This window comes from Mesoplodon mirus (genome assembly GCF_964341445.2).
Source record: "Mesoplodon mirus genome assembly, chromosome: 12".
In the NCBI taxonomy this organism is placed as follows: domain Eukaryota; kingdom Metazoa; phylum Chordata; class Mammalia; order Artiodactyla; family Ziphiidae; genus Mesoplodon; species Mesoplodon mirus.
In genome coordinates this window covers 31,730,600-31,743,641 of record NC_138988.1, presented here as the reverse complement: position 1 = coordinate 31,743,641, position 13,042 = coordinate 31,730,600, and the positions used below count along the sequence as shown (strand labels likewise).

General features: G+C 41.8%; 1 long non-coding RNA gene across 1 annotated transcript in view; it reads left to right on the top strand.

Annotated features, from left to right (window-relative positions):
• The window catches only part of LOC309813701, a 30,695-nt gene that overhangs the window by 4,325 nt on the left and 13,328 nt on the right, over positions 1-13,042 (top strand). The window contains exons 2-3 of the long non-coding RNA XR_014295533.1: positions 717-831; positions 10,912-11,058. This is a non-coding gene — a long non-coding RNA (uncharacterized lncRNA). The remainder of the gene's footprint in view (positions 1-716; positions 832-10,911; positions 11,059-13,042) is intronic.

Below are 13,042 nucleotides of genomic sequence, written 5' to 3'. Positions count from 1 at the left end.
TCCCTGGTGGTACAGTGGTTGAGAGTCCGCCTGCCGATGCAGGGGACGCGGGTTCGTGCCCTGGTCCGGGAAGATCCCACATGCCGCGGAGCGGCTGGGCCCGTGAGCCATGGCCGCTGAGCCTGCATGTCCGGAGCCTGTGCTCCGCAACGAGAGAGGCCACAACAGTGAGGGGCCCGCGTACCGCAAAAAAAAAAAAAAAAAGTCATAAAAGAATATTCTGTAGCACAGAAATGTTCAAATTTTATATTTTAAGTAGAAAAAGGTAGGTCACAAAATATAATGAATGATCCTGTTTGTATAGACTATCTAAAAAACAAAAAAAAAAGACCCTGGAGTTGATAAAAAAATATCCTGACTTAGGAGAAATTTTTTGCTTAGAATTAAACATTTCTTTTTTTTATCTGTGTAGTATCTATTTAACTAAAAGCTTTCTTTATATATATATATATATATATATATATATATATATATAATAAGAAAACAACTGAAACAGAAAGGAAAGGAATTAAATCACAATGTTTTCACTAATATCTTTGTGGCAGAAATTGCTATGCCACTGTGATGATTAATTTTATGGGTCAACTTGACTGGGCCATGGAGTGACCAGATATTTGGTTAAATATTATTCTGGTGTGTACATGAGGGTGATTCTAGATGAGATTAACATTTAAATTGCTGGACTTGAGTAAGGCAGTTTGTCCTCCCCAGTGTAGGTGGGCCTCATCCAATCCATTGGAGACATAATAGAACAAGAAAGGCTGAATAAAGGAGAATTCCCTCTCTGCCTGACTGTCTTAGAGCTGGGACAACAGTCTTCTTTTGCTTTAGGTAAGACTCAGACTCAAACTGGAACTTACACCATCACCTCTCCTTGTTCTCAGGCCTTTGAACTCAGACAGGAACTATACCATTGCCTCTCCCGGGTCTCCAGCTTGCCTTTGCAGATCATGGGATTTCTCAGCCTACACAACCGCATGAGCCAATTCCATATACGTCTCTCCCTCTCCCTCTCTCTCTGTATATGTATCTCCGTCCGATTGGTTCTTTTTCTCTGGAGGCTAATTAATACAGATTTTGGTACTGAGAGTGAGATGCTACTGTAACAAATACCTAAAAATATTGAAGTGGCTTTGAATTGGACAAGGGGTTGAGGCTGGAGGAGTTTTGAGGTGCCTGCTAGAAATATGGCTATTAAGGGCAATGATTTTGGTGAGGACTCACAAAGAAAAGGGCAGAACTGGAGGGAGAGCTTCCCTCTTTTTAGAGAATATGTAAATCATCAGTAGAATGTTAGTATATATATATGGGTGGTAAAGGCTATTCTGGTGAGATCTCAGACAGAAATGAGGAACATGTTATTGGACAATGGAGAAAAGGTGATCCTTGTTACAAAGTGGCAAAAGAACTTGGCTGAACTATATTCTAGTGTTTTGTGGAAGGAAAAACTTGCAAGCTATGAAACTGGATAGTTAACTGAGGAAATTTCTAAGCAAAGTGCTGAAGAAGCAGTTTGGTTCCTTCTGGCCACTTAGCATTAAAGGCAAAAGAGAGAAATGAGTCAAAACAATGAATTGTTGAGGAAAAATGAACTAGAACTTTAAAATTTGGAAAATCTCACCCTCTTTTTACTGGGTGTGAGCCACAGACCTAATCAGCCACCCCAGCACAGAAGGAAGGCTGTCAGACTTCTTAGACCCTACAGAACTGGACTGTGGAGCTAGGCAGCTGCAAACGTGTGCTGTTCTTCAAGGCAAAGGAGGAGTGACCACAAAGGTGATTCAGAGATCATTGGGGCTGCCTCCTCAGTTTCAAGGGTTGGAGGGGATCAGTTGCTTCCGATTCACTGGGCCAGACTGCAGCCACCTGGAGCTTGGGGGGTGGGGCCCCCCACCTGGCATAGCTGCAGAGGTGGGATCACCCCAGTGGGTCTGGAAAGCAGAGCATCGAACCACAGAGGATTATTCTCAGGCCTCAAGATCTAATATTATTTACCTTATGAGGTTTTGGAATTACTTGGGATCTGATACCCTCTTCTTCCTTCCAATTTCTCCCTTTTGGAACAGTAAAGTCTACCCTGTACCTGTCTCACCATTGTATTCTAGTGCACATAACTTACCTGGTCTCACAGGTTCACAGCTAGAGAGGAATTTTGCCTCAGGATGAATCATACCTCGTGTCTCACCCATATCTGGTTTAAATGAGATTTTGAACTGTAGACTTTAAAGTTGATACTAGAATGAGTTAAGACTTTGGGGGCCATTAGGATTAAATGAATGTATTTTGTATGCAAGAGGGATGTAAATTTTTTTAGGGGGGTCAGAGGTAGAATGTTATGGACTGAATATTCATATGTTGAAGCTCTAACCCCCTATGTGATGGTATTTGGAGCTGGAAGATAATTAGGTTTATATGAGGTCATGATGGTGGGGCCCCTTGATATGATTAATGTCCTTGTAAGAAGAAACGACACCTCTCTCTCTGCCACGTGAGGACACAGCAAGAAGAGGGCCATTTGCAAGCCAGGAGGAGTGCCCTCTTCAGGGAACTGAGTTAGCCAGCACCAGAACTATGAGAAGGAAATATCTATTGTTTAAGTCACCCAGTTTGTGTTGTTTTGTTATAGCAGCCTCCGCTGACTGAGACAGCCCCCCAATATCCATTATCCTCCTTTTCCTTAGTAATGCAGGCTGGTTTAATTTGGGGTGGCACTGAGCCCAACTAAAAGACTACATTTCTCAAGCTTCACAGAAGATATATGTGACCATGTGATGTATGCAAGAGTATTGATTAGAACATCTGGTTATACTCTTAAAAAGTACACAGGAAAAAAGAAAAATGTATGTTTATATGGCAAGCAGTTCTTGCCCTTTTGTACTTCTCTGCTTCCTCCTACTGCCACCCTGGGCATGAAGCCCAAAATTGCAGCAGCCATTCTGGGACCATGAAGAAAATATCAAGAGACTCACATCCATAAGGCACTAAACCAATACCAGTAACAACCTACCTCTGAACGTCATAAAAATTAACCCTTATCTGTTCAAGCCACTATAGTTAGATCTGTCATTTGCAGCCAAATGTGATTCATCACTGACATGAGTCAGCTTTTTCATTAAAGCTTTTACAGTGTACAAAGCTGCATCAGAAAGCTTTAGAAGTTAAATGCTAGAAACAAGTTTGTGTATAGAGTTGATTCTCAGTTCATTACTTTTATATAAAAACAGAATTAAAAATAATTTGTTTTGCAGAGCTAGGATTTGTTTTTTGTTGTGAATTCCCACCGCTCCTACTTGCCTATCACCCATTGCATCTTCTGCTTAAGAGTCCCCAGTTTCCTGGGAATCCCCTGGTGGTTAGGACTCTGCGCTTTTCACTGCGGGTTCGATCCCGGGTCGGGGAACTAAGATCCTGCAAGCCGCGTGGCACGGCCAAAAAACCTCAAAAAGAGTCCCCAGTTTCCCAACAGGAAGCCACCCCATGATCATTCTCAGTCCATGAGGTTCAGGAGGAGGTAAATGCTACCCCTGAACTCCAGTGTGGGCATACAACCCAATCCTAGCTAATCAGTGTATTCCATATACCTAGAACAATGATGAATGCAGGCACATCTCCATGTGTGACCCATTTAAACAATGCAGCTCAACTCTGGGAGGCATTAGAACTGTTCTGAAAGAGGCACTGTCCTAACACCAGGATTACTGAGAGGATAGCTTGGAGCTGTTAGCAGCCTTACCACCATAAATGAAGAAATGGCCCCAGAGATCCATTTGGCCCTAGATTTAGCCAAGCCTGAACTTTTCAGATATATGAGTCAAATAAATTTTCCTTTTTGGTTGAACTAGTTTGAGCTAGTTTGAGCTAACTCTTCTAACATTTGCAGCACATGGTAAATAATCCTGATTCATTACATTAGCCTTTTATCACATTGAGTTGCTCATAGGAAATCTTCCCTGAGAATTTATTTACCAAAAAAGCAGTATAATAGAATACTAACTCACATAATGCATTGCTTCTGGGTTTTTATATTATAAAATAACCCACAAATTATTTTTAATTGGACAAAACAGGGAGAAATACTATTACTATAATATAATCATTATCACCTAGCTAAAGGATATTTATCTCTACAAAATTATGAAGCAACTATCACTGAAAAATAATCTTCAAAAAAAGATAGCTCAACGACGGGCTTCCCTGGTGGCGCAGTGGTTGAGAGTCCGCCTGCGGATGCAAGGGACACGGGTTCGTGCCCCGGTCCGGGAAGATCCCACATGCCGCAGAGCGGCTGGGCCCGTGAGCCATGGCCGCTGAGCCTGCGCGCCCGGAGCCTGTGCTCCGCAACGGGAAGATTCACTCTGATATGCTTTAAAAGAAAAATAAAGCACTGACATAAAAAAAAAAAAAAAAAAAAAAAAAAAAAGATAGCTCAGGGCTTCCCTGGTGGCGCAGTGGTTGAGAGTCCGCCTGCCGACGTGGGGGACGCAGGTTCGTGCCCCGGTCCGGGAAGATCCCACATGCCGTGGAGCGGCTGGGCCCATGAGCCATGGGTGCTGGGCCTGCGCGTCCGGAGCCTGTGCTCCACAACGGGAGAGGCCGCAGCAGTGAGAGGCCCGCGTGGCGCAAAAAAAAAAAAAAAAAAAAAAAAAAAAAAAGCTCAACTCATTCTCCCTTCCTTCCTTCAAATATTTAACTTATAAAAGCTATAGTCTTAAATTGTGAGGGATAGCAAACTGAATGTGATGTTTTCTAGGACCGTACAATTTAGCAGAGCAGACAAAACATGAATGCTAATAACAGTTTTACACCATTTTCTAAGAATTAGAGAATAATAAGAGAAGTATCTAGAGGAGGTTAAAAAAAAAAACCATGATTCTGTCATATTATTAGAGCTGTTAGGGTTCTTAAAAATCCAGCAATTCTTTCAACACATGGTTGAGGAAATTGTAGCTCAGAGAGCCAGTGACTTATTTCCCATTGCAAGTCAGTGGCAAAATCCTGTTGGAAGCCAGAACTCCTTAGACACAGTCCAACATTCTTTCTTACTACCCCACCCTACCTCTGTTAGGAGAAAAGCAAAATACCAGGCAAGTTTCTCAAACTATAATTTTTCTTCTGCACAACCTGAAATGGAGAGAAAATTTCAACAACCCCACTAAAATAAGCTTGATTCTCTTTTGTCATATACAGAGGCAATCCAGCAAGGCTCTGCCTAGTTTTGAGAGTTTGCCTTTAACTTTCTGTTATGATTTTTCTCTCATTGACTTTTTTTTTTTTAGTCTAACCTTGAATGTGCGGCAACCCTGCCTGATAAAACCCCAACCAGCTTGTTTTGAACATGTTTGTTCTCTTCTGTATTCTGGGCAAACTAATGGAGTCTGATAGCCCAAACTGAAAGAGTTACCTAAATTAAACTTAATCCAGGAAGTCGTCTTTGGCTGATATCCCAGCTGGGCAGTGCCAGCCTGAACAAAAGGCTAAGATACTGCAAATTCTAATTCAAGTGTGAGTAAGAGTTTTGTCTAAGGAAAATAAAAGAAATACAGTGACTCCAAACTAGGACTGCTATTCCTAGACACCTTCTTGTGAAGAATTTACATAGAAGACCAGTTCTTATTGGAAATAATTGCTGTGAAATGTGTATTTTTGCACTGTTGCTGAGATGGCAACCCCTTCAAATAATTTTGGAAATTATTTGTAGGATTAAAAATTTGGTTTCAAAGAAAAACAAAATCAGAGGACTCACACACCCTGATTACAAACCTTACTACAAAGCTACAGTTATCAAAATACTGTGGCACTGGTGTAAAGACAGACATATAGATCAATGGAATAGAATAGAGAGCCCAAAAATAACCCATTGCATATATGGTCAAATGTGAAGTGGAAAACCGAGTCACGAAATACAGCCACAGTCTGAAGAAGACAATCCAAAGGGTGAGCAAATTAGAATCATGAAAGGGGAAATAACTAAGAGTGAATCACCAAGGCTCTGGCTCTCAGCCTTCTTTTTCTCCACATGGAGGATGTTTGGTGTTTGCATGAAAAGAGGGGATCGTAAATAAGGTCACAGGTCAGGTCCTATCAGACAAAAAGGTCCAGCAAAGTTTCTTAAAGAAACACACTGTTTTCTCTGATTAACAAACACACCTCCCACAAGCCACAAAAATGCAACTTTGCAACACAGGATAACTGATTATCACCACAGAAGTTTCAAAAACCAAGATCTTATCATATCTTCCTTGGCTGAAAATCCTGGATGGTTCCCCACTGTTAGGGACAAACCCGTATTTCTGAGCCTTGAATTCAGTTCCCTCCACATTCATCCCTACATTTCCAACACTAGCTCTTACCAATATTTAGTTTTCAGTGCAGGTCACACCTACCTACAGGGTATTTCCTACTTGTAAGCCTCTGCTTCAGTCAGTTCTTTGCTGGAATACCCTTTTTCTAATATAGTCTTCAAAGACTAGTATAAATATAATAATAATGATGATACAGCAACAATCTCTGTTCAAAAAGTCCTTCCTATTCGATAGGCATTACATTATCAGAATGAACCCTCACTCCAATTCTAAAAGGTACGATGGTCCATTCATTTATTCAGCAAATATTTATTGAGCCCCTAATGTGTGCTAGGTACTCTCTAGGCACTGAAAACCTAAATAGAAATAGACAAGTCCTTCCTTCAACAGGCTTATATTCCAGTTTTAAGAGATAGTGAAATAAACATACTCTATGTCAGTGATAAGTGCTGTGGAGAAAAATGAAGCAGGCTCTGGGGATAATGATAAAGATAATTGAGCAGATACCTGCATGGAGAAACTGTTATCCTGAGGATAATGCAAAAGGCACGCCTGACATGTTTTGGCAAGGGGAGTGTGACTGAAGAAGGATGGTTGGAACTGAGGTCAGAGAAGTGGGGGAGGTGGTGCTAAGTCATATAAGAGGGCTTTCTAGGTTAGTTTAAGAATTTTGCCTTTTCCTCAAAGTTAGATGAAAGCCATCGTCTTTTTCAAAAGAAAACTGATGACGGGAACAAGGGCAGAATCAAGGAGACCTATTAGGAGGCTACTGCAAAGATCCAGGTGAGACATGGTGGAGACTTGGCCCAAGGTAAAAGCAGGGGAGGTGGAGAGAAGTGGTCAGATTCTCGATCTATTCTGAAGGTTCAGGAGGCAGAATATGAGTGGCAGTGAGAGAATGAGGGAAGCTAAAGACAAATAAATTTTCTGGTCTCTACAACTGGCAGGATGGAGTTGCTATTTGTTGTTATCTTATAGATAGATAAAGAATTTGAGGTTTCAGGAGGTTAAGTAACTCCTCCACAGTCAACTGTCTAGTTGTCTGTTATAGGTTTATATGGAGAGGTTGAGTGGTAGTTCTTTTTCCCCATCTCCTCAAGAAAATAGCCTTTACTGGTATAAAGACACTAAGGCTGAGGAGGGGTTGTGGGATTTTAGGATTTCCAAGTATCTCCCTCGAAAAGAACAGACCCAGGTTGGGATGGCTGCAGGATGCCTGGGAGACAGGTCACTAAGCACTGAGACCCTGAAAGCAGCTTTAAAAGTGTTGGGGGGCTGCTTTCCTGCCTAGAATGGCGAAGACCTCTGGAGAGGACTGTCTCTGGCCAGACAAAGGAGGATCAACAACATAGCCCCAATCCAGTTTCCTAGGGCCACTCAAACCCTGGAGGTCATATATAATTCATTGTAGCGGGGAAAAGAATCCCAGAAATAACTCTTCTCCACCTTGATGAGTGGGGGCTCTGAGTCATATTTTCTTTTTTCTGTTTCTGTTTTTGGTTTTTTTTGGCCGCACTGTGCGGCATGTGGGATCTTAGTTCCCTGAACGGGGATCAAACCTGTTCCCCCTGCAGTGGAAGCACGGAGTCTTAACCACTGGACTGCCAGGGAAGTCCTGAGCCATGTTTTATTTGAATGAACAAATAAATAAGTACATAAATAAATAATAAGGGGACTTCCCTGGCAGTCCATTGGTTGGGACTCTGCCTTCCAATGCAGGGGGTGCGGGTTTGATCCCTGGTCAGGGAGCTGGGATCCCACATGTCTCAGGGCCAAAAGACCAAATCATGAAACAGAAGCAATATTGTAACAAATTCAGTAAAGACTCTAAAAATGGTCCACATCGGGCTTCCCTGGTGACGCAGTGGTTGCGAGTCCGCCTGCCGATGCAGGGGACACGGGTTCGTTCCCTAGTGCGGGAGGATCCCGCATGCCGCGGAGCAGCTGGGCCCGTGAGCCATGGCCGCTGAGCCTGCACGTCCGGAGCCTGTGCTCCACAACGGGAGAGGCCCCAACAGTGAGAGGCCCGCGTACCGCAAAAAAAAAAAAAAAAAAGGTCCACATCAAATAATCTTTAAAAATAATAAAAATAAAAGAAAGAAAGAAATATGACAGGGATGTTTACCATGCTATTGCTAATTAGAAGAAAGCCTTGGGAACAACCCAAATGTTCAACAGTGTGGGAATGGTTGGTTAAGTTACCATGTTTATATAGAGCGTAATACTACACATCTGTTTAGAAAGCTGGAACCAGATCTATATTTATGGAAATGGAAAGGTGTCCACAACGTGTTGCAAAATGAAAGGATCAGTTTACAGAACGGGATGATTCTGTGTAGGTCACACTACGGGCATACATATGCATACACAAATATATGTATGAAGAGATGGTTGGAAGCAAGTTCACAAAATTTTAACAGTGCTTATCTGTGGCTGGTGAGGTTTATGTAATTTAGTTTGTTTCCTGCTTTTCTGGATCAATTGAATTTTTTTAAATGAGCATGTCTCAATTATGTAATCAAAAGAACTTTTTCATCTTAGAAAAAAATCTGTTACCTAAGATTTTTTTAAATTAATTAATTAATTATATTTATTTGGGCCTCCCTGGTGGCGCAGTGGTTGAGAGTCCGCCTGCCGATGCAGGGGATACGGGTTCGTGCCCCGGTCTGGGAGGATCCCATATGCCGCGGAGCGGCTGGGCCCGTGAGCCATGGCCGCTGGGCCTGCGCATCCGGAGCCTGTGCTCCGCAACGGGAGAGGCCACAACAGTGAGAGGCCCGCATACCGCAAAAAGAAAAAATAAATAAATAAATAAATTATATGTATTTATTTTTGGCTGCGTTGGGTCTTCATTGCTGCGTGCTGACTTTCTCTAGTTATGGTGAGCGGGGGCTACTGTTCCTTGCTGTGCGCCGGCTTCTCATTGCGGTGGCTTCTCTTGTTGGGGAGCACGGGCTCTAGGCAGGTGGGTTTCTGTAGTTGTGGCTCACGGGCTCTAGAGCGCAGGCTCAGTAGTTGTGGCTCGCGGTCTTATTTGCTCCAGTGCATGTGGGAACTTTGCGGACCGGGGCTTGAACCCGTGTCCCCTGAATTGGCAAGCGGATTCTTAATCACTGCGCTACCAGGAAAGCCCTATTACCTAGGATTTTGCAGATTTACCTTTAATTATGCTGTAAAACGGTTTTATCTAAAGCTAAATTTAAAATATTCATTAGACATTTTGCTCCTTAGAAAATTTTTATTGAGCCTCAGTTTTCATCAATTAAATGTTGAAAAAGTTAAGTACATTAAGTGGTGTCTCCAGATGCTAACCACTAAGCACTCAGCTCCATTTACTTTTTTTTTTTTTACATCTTTATTGGAGTATAATTGCTTTACCATTTACTTATTTTTAACATTACTTTCCTTGGGCTTTCTTGCTAACAAAAATTAAGTGGTAATTATTTTTTTAAACCGCAGTTACTTCCACAAATCAGATGACATGAAGTCCACTGATATTAATTTTTACTGAGGCAGAAATAGTTTTGAAACAACCAAAAGAAAAAGTCCTGTTCAAAATCTCGGATTTTAGCACATTTATCACAGTGATCTTTCTTCTCAACTTGATTACAAAACTATATGACCTGGCAAGTTACTTTTCTTTAATCCTTGAAATGCTAGTGCTATGGACACTGCATTTATCTATGTGATCTTTCTAAATATATACCTCTTGGATAAGTAGATCAGGTCAAATCAGGTGAATTGGTTGAATTCCAAGTCTTGGAGCATTGACTACTAGGCCATACTTAGGTGTTAGAGATGAAAATCACTGTATTAGTTGAAAAACAATTTCAAAGAATTAGACAGCTATTGACAATGAATCAAGAATGAATGCCTGTAAAATATTCAATTAAAGAAATCAAGAATTCTGCTACACCTGTTATATAGTCAGTAAAGGGAGAGGTTTTATTTTCTTTTGTTCACAAAAAGCAGGAAGAGGAGAAAGGGGAAAAAAGGAGGAAGTAGAAGATCATGAAACTGATACAAATTTACTGGAAAATAGGTGAAGAAAATGGAAGCAAAATTTAATTCAGAAAATTTTAAAATCAGTGATATTGAAATGGGGCATAGATCATAAGATGTTATACATGATGGAAAATGTAGATCTAAGAAAGGAAACTTTGGGGGAGGGAAATAATTTTTTAGACTCTTCCCTCTCCTTCAATCTCTGTACTTAATTAGTCACCAGATTTTGCTGATGGTTGAATCCCCAGCAAAACTGGAAGATACTACAAAATAGCCTTCCACCTGTACCTGGTTCTGAGTTCATTCCATTGATCGTATCCCAGGTTTTTACTGTAAATCTTATTTCTAAATGGCTTTGCTATCAATGAAAGGTAAATCTAAAACTCTAAATTGTAGTTTGATTTCATTTCACTCATGGAATTACTTACCTTTTAAGAAGGGAGGCTTGTACGAAAAAGCCTTCAAAACTTCTGTGCATCTTCAGCCTGACTTCATTCCCTCTTGGGTTCCAAGCCAGACCAGTGTTTCTAGTTGTCCACTGTACATGTTTACCTTGGTGTCCTACACACCACTCAAACTCACCCCTCCAAAACTTGCTCCTCAGGACTTCCCTCGTGGTCCAGTGGTTAAGAATTCAGCTTCCAACACAAGGGTCGCGGGTTCGATCCGTAAGCCCATGCATCACAGCTACTGAGCCTGCATGCCACAGAGAGAAGCCCCTGCGCTGCAACAAAGAGCCCGCGTTCCGCAGGTAAGACCCATCGCAACCAAATAAATAAATAAATAAATATTTTAAGAAAACTTGCTCCTCCTCCTGGATCCCACATATTCCCTTTTCCTCATCCCTCATATTCTGAAAATTATACCTCCTAATAGCCCTCTGAATCCATTCCCCCCCCCCCACTCTGTTCACATTTCTAAGACCTTAGTTCAGGCACTAATCATTTCTCACCTGGACTTGCAATTATTTCTAAATGGTCTTTCTGCCTCCAATCCATCTTCCATTTGGCCATCATTCTAAAATGTACAATTGATCATGTCAGTTGCCTGCTTAAAAATTCTTCAGTGGCTCCTCATTGCCTTCAGGATAAAAAAACAAATACATGAACATGGCATTTAAGGTCCTTTTTGAGCTTGTTCCTGTCTACTCCTGTAATCTTTCTCTACCTCATTCTTTAAACATACTGCACCCCAGTCATGCTGAACTAATTGCTGTTTTTTCAAACCAGCCATGCCCTCTTACTTCTGGCCCTATAGTCAAGCTGTTCCTTTAGCCTGAAATGATTCCCCTTTCTCCACTTTACCTCTACCTGCAAGCTCCTACTCATCTTTGAAGATTCAACCCATGTCCTCTTTTTTTCTGAAGACTTGGCTGATCTATTTAGGCAGAGTTTCACATAGACGTTTATTCCATAGAATCTATAGTATAGTGTTTTATTTATTGATGCATAACAAATCATCCCAAGACTTAGTAGTTTAAAACAATAATAAACACTTATTATCTCTCATAGTTTCTGTGGGCTGGGAATATGGGAGCCACTTGGCTAGGAAGTTCTGGATAGGGTGTTCTCATGAGGCTCAGTCAAATGTCAGCTGGGGCTGCAGTCATCTGAAGGCTTGAATGGAGCTGGAAGATCCACCTTCAATGACTTAACTCACTTGGCTGGCAAGTTGGTCCTGGATGGTGGTAGAGGCCTCAGTTCCTCCTCTTGTGGGCCTTTCCACAGAGCAGCTTAAGAGTCTTCATGAGGACTTCTCTGGCGGTCCAGTGGTTAAGACTCCGTGCTTCCAATGCAGGTGGGCAAGTGTTCCATCCCTGGTTGGGGAACTCAGATCTTGCATGCCGTGTGGCATAGCCAAAAATAAATAAATAAGAGTCTTCATGAGATGACTGCTGGCCTACCCCAAAGCAAGCAATTCAAGGGACCAAAGCAGAAGTTGCAAGTCTTTTACAACTTACCCTTGGAAGTCAACCACTGTAACCTCTGCCATACACTGTTGTTCACATAGACTAGCCCTGATTCATTGAAGAAGAAGACTATATAAAGACATAAATACAAAAAAGCAAGGATCTCTGGGAACCATCTTGGAGACTGGCTATGGCATATAGAGTAACAGATACAGTACATCCTATCTCACTAGCCAGTGACTACAAAATATGATCATACTTACTTTTATTGTTCAAATTATGATGGCATAAGCCCTCATGGCCTATTTCCTGGAAAAGGCAAACTCCTTCTCTCCCATATTTCTTTTTTTTTCTTCTGTATTTCTGACATAGCTTTTGTGTTCTCAGAAACAGTCCCTCCTGTACTTCTGCCCCAACTTTCTGGACCTGCTGCAGCCTTACTATCTCTCACCCTTATGAGGACAGTGGGCACCACTGTTTTGCACAGATGACTGTCACCATTGCTTCTACCATTAACTTTAGGAAGTGCTTGATATTCTTCCAAGAAAGTAGAACAAGCTCAAGAGCACATCTGAGGCCCGGGTGTGACAGTTAACAAGTCTTTTCAGAAGGCTTGGGGATACCAGAAAAGAAGTGTAAGAGACAGGGTAACTTACACTGCTATTAGTAGTGGCTACTCTGAGAGGTCCACAGTCTGAACATCCTCAGAATGGTACAAACCTAGGTCCTCTGGAAACTCTACCACCACCAGATGCCCTATGTCCTACAAAAGACAAAGTACAGCTCAATCTGTCATCAGTCTTAATTCCTAAGGTCTGGGATTTTC